Source organism: Nanorana parkeri, unplaced genomic scaffold (genome assembly GCF_000935625.1).
Source record: "Nanorana parkeri isolate BGI_ZX_2015 unplaced genomic scaffold, ASM93562v1 scaffold2343, whole genome shotgun sequence".
Lineage (NCBI taxonomy): Eukaryota > Metazoa > Chordata > Amphibia > Anura > Dicroglossidae > Nanorana > Nanorana parkeri.
The window spans coordinates 97,454-104,476 of NW_017308611.1; the positions used below are offsets into that span (position 1 = coordinate 97,454).

The 7,023-nt window shown below is 51.4% G+C and overlaps 1 protein-coding gene across 1 annotated transcript in view; it reads left to right on the top strand.

The window, feature by feature from the left end:
* Positions 1-7,023, top strand: part of SCAI (suppressor of cancer cell invasion) — a gene marked incomplete at its 5' end in the record, with an annotated part of 141,518 nt that overhangs the window by 79,459 nt on the left and 55,036 nt on the right. The window lies entirely within an intron of this gene.

Below are 7,023 nucleotides of genomic sequence, written 5' to 3' on the forward strand. Positions count from 1 at the left end.
TCCCTCCACTCTGAGTGCCAGCCTGTCTGTCATCTTTTGTGGCAAGGGAGCGGAGCACCGACCCCATGTCACCATCCAGGACAGTCTGTAGGTTTGGCGCTCTCTGCTGGGGCCGATTGCGGGAGAGAGCACTGAGTCACTTATGTACTGTAGACCGTAGCCTCCATTCCATTAATCATACTGAATAATGTAATGTTGTTACAACAAATCTGCCAATCCATTCTTACCCCCTCAGTGCGAAATCATCATATGCACAAACCAATATGCAAGGTGGATCAGGGAGAAACATGATCCCAGGGTGGAGGAGAATGGAAAACCCAGTCAGGGGCTGCTCATAAGAGGTACTGATAGAGAAGTAGTAGAGGAAAATAACCTCATGCCTAGGGTTGGGCTCCGCCAAGAGATCGAGCGCGGGCTCGCTCAAACGCCTGTGGGCGGCAGACTCCCCACCGGATGGCCGGGAGGCCCCACACGCGCCTCCGACCCTATCACCAGCGCGGCCTACCATGGACTCCACGCGCCGCCGACAGTTCCTGCAGGAGAGCACCTCAGCGCAGACAGGAGCGGAAGATTCGGATGCCGGCTCTGAAATGTCGGTCCGCACCCTGGCCCAATCCCTACCGACTAAGAGGGAGCTATCGGCCATGTTCCTGCGCCTCGAGACCTCTATCAAAACGGATCTGATGGCGCTTCGCTCTGAACTTTCGCACACGTTACACAGCGTGGAAGTGGCGGAGGATCGCCTAGATGACCATACACAGGCCATTCTCGAACTCCAGAATCAGGGTAAGCAAACCTGGCTCCACACCCACCAAGCCCTGTACAAGATCGAGGATCAGGAAAACACGAACCGTATGAACAATCTCCGCCTACCTACCCAAATAAATATACCTGAAGCCACGGGAGATGCGGATCTCACGGACACCATCAGGGGCATCCTCAACACTATCCTGGGCCGGCCCCCTACTTCTACCCTGATGTTTGATCAAGCGCACAGGGCCTTGAGGCCCAGAGCACTAGCGGGAGACCTACCCTGTGACGTCATAGTGCGCCTGCATTACTACACCGACAAGGCCATGATCCTCACCCACCTTAAATCCTCCTCAGAGGTGGACTTTTTCCCGGATCTGTCACCAGAAACCCTTGCCCGCAGGCGGAAGCTGAGACCCCTTCTGCAACGGTTAAAGGACTCCCACATACCGTATAGATGGGGATTCCCTGCCTGCCTCATCGCCACCTGAGGAGGCAAATCGGCGGTCCTGCGCTTTCCGGAGGAGCTAGCTGATTTTTGTGACAAGCTGGAAATCCACATGCCGGAGCTTCCTGACTGGGACGACCATCTGCCAGTCTGGCGTTTCACCCCATCTCCTCACTGGCAACGGGCAGAGCCAAAGCCACAACGTGGATCCAGAAGCAGGCCTTCCCCCCACCCCCCACAAGGGGATTGATCTGGCATTCCTTATGCGTCTGTTTCTGCTGAGTAAGCATCTGTTCTTCAATGCGGGCCGGTTTGAGGCCTAGCTGGATGCCCCCTGTTGGAGGCACCGAGGCGAAGTTGTCCACCACCTACGCATCACCTGTTGGAATTGAGTTCATTGTTCTATTTTGAATATCTCTCTACTGTTGTGTATGCACTGATATAGCACTGTTTTTTTTTGTAGTTCATCTTTTTTCACTCGGGGACGGGGAGAGGTCTCATGCACTCTCCTGGCCGCTGAACCCCACTTTGGGATCGGCCATGTGTGGCCCTCCACCCCCTGTAGGCCATGCCTTCCCGGGGGACTTTTGGTCCCTCGCAAAGGCATTTCCTGCCGAACATACGGCACTTAGAGATAGGCAGATCATTCTGCCCATGTCAAGGTACACGTCCTTTTGTTTTCCCCCCCTCCCTAACGTTGTACCCCTTGTCTGTGACCCCCCCTGTCTTGACCTTGTTCAGACTTGTGTTGCTCCCAGAGGGTCCCCCCCACAGGAAACATCAATGGCGGCTCTAAAACTAATCTCATATAACGTACGAGGCCTGAACTCTCCACGTAAAAGGTTTCAGATACTGTCCGAAATCGATAGATATGGGGCGGATGTGGTCTTCCTCCAGGAGACGCACCTCTCCTACATCTCCCCGACATTGATTAAAGCACAGCACTATCCCCTCTGATATTACAGCGCCTCACCCACCAAAGGAGTCGCCATTGGGTTCCGACGGGGACTCTCTGTACAGCTTCATGATCGCCTGAATGACCCGGATGGTCGATTTCTCCTCCTCCAGGTCACTATCCAGGGTGTAGCATTCACACTGGCTAATGTATATTCTCCTGATGTCCACCAGGTGACCTTTTTGAGACGAGTATTGAACAAAACGGGAGATTTCCGAAAGGGTAAACTTATCTTGGCGGGGGACCTGAACTTATGCCTAGACCCATCCCTAGATTCCTCCTCTGTGACAGCACGGAACCCGGCCTCCCATCTAACTTCCCTGCGCAGGGCCCTCCACAGATCCCAGCTGGTGGACGCGTGGCGCCTCCTTCACCCTGGAGTTCGAGACTACTCCCATTTTTCCTCAGTACACTCTACCTATTCCAGGATCGATGTGATCATGTTGGATCACACCCTCCTGAGAAAAACTGCAATTCACGTAGATCTTACCGGTCACGATCTCGGACCATGCCCCGGTGACGATCTCCCTTTCTCTGGACTCGCTGGGTGACAGGACGTGTAATTGGAAACTCAATGACTCGTTACTGCACGACCAGCAGATTGCTGCAGATCTCTCGCGGACCGTCACTTCCTATTTCATCACGAATACCTCCCCCGAGGTCTCCGCGGCGTGCACATGGGAAGCCCATAAAGCGGTGGTGCGCGGCCAGCTGATGGCGGTGGGGGCCCAGCGCACGCGGGAATGGATGGCGGCGTTGCTGTTTGAGATCCAGCGCCTAGAAGCGTCCCACAAAAACTCCCCTGATCCTAGGGTCCTCAGGGAACTCTTGGCTAAGTGTGAGGAACTGCGGCTTCTACTGGAGCTGAACACCACACGAGCCTTCCATGCAGTCTCCCGTAAATATTATGAACTAGGGGGTAAACCCTGTAGATTTTTAGCACGGGCACTGCGATCCAAACAGTCCGCCACCTTTATCTCCAAGATTAAAGCCAAAACAGGCACGATTGCCATCGGCCATTGCGGACGTTTTTCGCAATTACTATCAGGATCTATACCGGATAAGTGCCCCAATGGACCCCGCAGCCAAAATGTCCAAACTGGATAAAATTAACTCATACCTGCAGCAAGCCTCCCTCCCCCAGGTACCTGCATCGGCCCTAACTGCCATTGAGGCTGACATCACCGTAGCCGAATTTAGGGTTAATTAGCACTACCCCATTGGGAAAAAGCCCAGGCCCTGACGGATTTACCCTGCTTTATTATAAATGTTTTCAGGACATCCTTGCTCCCCACTTCTGCTCCTATGCTAATGCAATTTCCACAACTACCCCCATGCGCTCGGAGTTGCTTTTGGCCCACATCACAGTCATAGTCATAGAGAAAGATCCCTCGAACTGCGCCAGCTACCGCCCCATCTCACTACTCAACGTAGATACCAAACTGTACGCTAAGATCCTGGCAAACAGGCTGTATCCACTCCTTCCGTCCTGGATCCACCCAGACCAGGTAGGCTTTGTCCCCCACCCAGACCAGGTAGGCTTTGTCCCGGGTAGGAAAGCTCGGGACACCACTCTCAAATCACTCTCCCTAATACACAATGCTAGACAGCAAAAGTCCCCCGCGCTACTCCTCTCCACCGACACAGAGAAAGCGTTTGACAGGGTGGCTTGGGATTTTCTCCTGGCCACCCTGTCCCACCTTGGTCTGGGCCCCAGGATGATGGAGTGGATCGCGGCGCTTTATGCCAACCCTACGGCTAAAATTCGCATTAACTGGTCCCTATCCCCCTCTTTTACATTGTATAATGGCACACGACAGGGATGCCCCCATCCCCCCTTTTATTTGCCATCTCGCTAGAACCCCTATTGGCCACTATCAGACGCAACCCTGACATTGGGTGTTTGGGGAATTGGGAAAAAGCTGGGTGCCCTTGGAGGCTGCGACGAGTGGTGCTCCCCTGATCGAGGTAATCTGGCTACCCCCCAAGTGGAGGCCCCTAGCCCCTACCGTCTTACCTCTGACTACTTTCACACTTCATACTTGGGACCGCCTACACCGCAGGTTCCATTGGCCCCACAACTCCATCCTCATGCCTCTGCAGGGCTCTGACTTCTTCCCCCCGGGGAAGACGGACGGATCCTTTGCGAAATGGACGGATTCCACTACTCTGAAATTGCGGGATGTTCTAAAGCAGTGGTTCTCAACCTGTGTAACCTCAGGACCCACATTTGTCCTTGGTCATTAAGTCGCGACCCAAAAATAGTTTCACATTCGCAGTGATACCTAACCTGTATGGCACAATCGTCCTTTAAGTACACACAACCACTGCAGAAGGTGTCGCGACCCACTTTTGGTCGCGACCCATGAGTTGAGAACCACTGTTCTAAAGGGTACTACTTTACTTTCTTTGCCTGATTTACGATCCCGATGGGGCACGATACCCCTGTATTCTTGGAAACACCGCCAGCTATCCCACTTCATTGCCAGCCTCCCAAAACCAGTCTGCGAACAGACTAAGTTTGTGGTGGTAGTCTGCCACTTGTATACCCTTAATATCCGCATGCTGTCGTATGGCTTGAGCAAGGGGCTCTATGGCAAGTGCTAATAGAAGGGGGAGAGTGGGCAGCCCTGTCTTGTCCCTCTAGTTATATCAATCCTGTGGGAGTGGAAGCGCTGGTATTGGATGTATGCCGTGGGCTCCGAATATAACAAGTCAATTAATCGCATGAATGAGGGCCCAAACCCCCATTTAGTTAAGGTATGGCGCAAATAGTGCCACCCGACCGAGTCAAAGGCCTTACTTATGTCAAGTACTAGTAGCATAGTTGGGAGTTTCCTCTGGTGAGAAATATGTAGTAAGTGGGATATTAGTATTTATTTTTTAAGTTGTCCCAGTGTTCACGTTAGTGAATCCATCCTGGCTTGTTCTCTCTCCTATTGCTGACTTCTCAAGGAGAGAGTTTTAGCATCTGTTGGCGGGACCAGGCGTTCCTTCGGAGAAATTATCCTGGTGATATGCCCTGATCAAGTCACTTAATTGGAAATTTTATTTTAATTTTCTTCTTTCATTAATAGTAGTTTTATCTGCATTATCCACTGCACTTAGCTATCATTTTATTTTTTTGAATGTATATATGGCCTTTGGATTAATACAGAGCTTGCAAGGATGTGCAGAGCTAACTAGGTAACAGTGAAGTGCTGGACATTTAATGATTTCGACCTCAGTGTGTTCTGGTAGACCTACACGTCTAATATTACATCTCAGTCTATTTTCAGTTTTCTCGGATTTGAGCAAATTGGCTTCAGCCCTATGCAGAGCAACTTTAATCAGTTTTTACCAGTGCACAATGGTCTCCAGGTCACTGAGGTCACCTCTAGGTCACTGAGGTGACCCTCTGAAGGCAGGTGTGCATTCACACACCTGCCTGGTGAAACTTTGGAAATGTTGATGTAAGGTCCTGCACGTGGCAATGTGATCCACTCACACTGATCTTTGAGGTTTAGTTAGCACATTATTCTACCAACCCTCTTTTTTGGGACTGCTTTTCGATTATCCATATGTAGAATATTGTACCTGTTTCTCGTGGGGGAAAAAGTATTTGTTTATTTTTTACCCACTGTAAAATCTTTTTTATTAATTTAGTCCATTTGGGGACAAAGCTCCTTTCTATCATGTGGTTGTCTTTTTAGTAGTTGTTAGTCTGTTGTCTGTTTCTAGCTGTACCTCCTGCTCAGCCCTATATGCACCCCCCCGCCCGCTCACCTCCGAAGAGGTCCTGTTAGGGTTTCCTACCCTTCCTCCTCCAGTTGGCTGCAGCATGCCTTGTTTGCAAAATGTCTGACACTGTTTGTTCCTCTTTGGCCCCCTCTTTTGACCAAACCTGTAAACATCATCATTCTGCAGCAATTAAAAAAAGTTAAGATGCAACACCAGTTCACTATCTATCAGCTGGTCCATTTAATCTTCACGCTTGCATGCATTCACATCTACCAAGTGCTCTGCTGTTGTTCCAGTTCTCCGTGTTTGACCTTTTCTCTGGCTGACTGTCATGATCTGGGGACCAGGGCACAGAGCACGAAAACTCCGGGTTTTGCAGAGCAGGCTGGAATCACAGACTGAAGTGAGAACTGGGATGTATGTTACGGGAAACCAAGGGACTAAGAGTCTGTGTGTATTTTTGGGGACTCACTAGAGGTGCAGAGTCTAAGGGCTGGGTCTTCCACAGAGCCTCTAATGGTGAGGATGATTGGCTGCCGGACACCTGCCAGGTTTGCGGCCCTCTAGCGCATCCACACAGACTCAGAGGACTAGTTGCAGCAGCGGGGCACTGGACACAAGGACAGGCAGAGAGAAGCATGTAGACAGGCTGCAGTACAGGGTACTGTGACAGGAAAGAGATATACACCGAAAGATGTAAAACGCACAGCACAAGATACTCCCAAAGAGGGAAGCAATACAGAGACACTGGAGACAGTGGTACATAGTGGTACATCTTCTCAGAAGCTGCACACAGCGCACTCCGGTTTAGGTAGTAACCAGCACACGCTTCTGACAGCGTGGGAGACGGGAGGCTGTACTTGGCGGTGCATCCAGGGATCAGGTGAGTATTAAAAAAAATGTTTATTTTATGTTCCCGGGAACATTTAAAAATGTCCCCGGATTTTATTTAAAAAATGTTGTCACCTTACCTACCCTGGTGGTCAGTGGGGGCTCCCTGGTGGTGAGTTGGGCTCCCTGGACCCTGGTTGTGGGAGGGGGGGTGCTGTGGCCGCAGCTGCGGTGGCTCCCTCCCTCCACCGTCTCTCTGCCACATGCACCCGGCTGGCCAGCCCGCCCGCATCAGAAGCGGCTCTGTACTCAGCAGCCG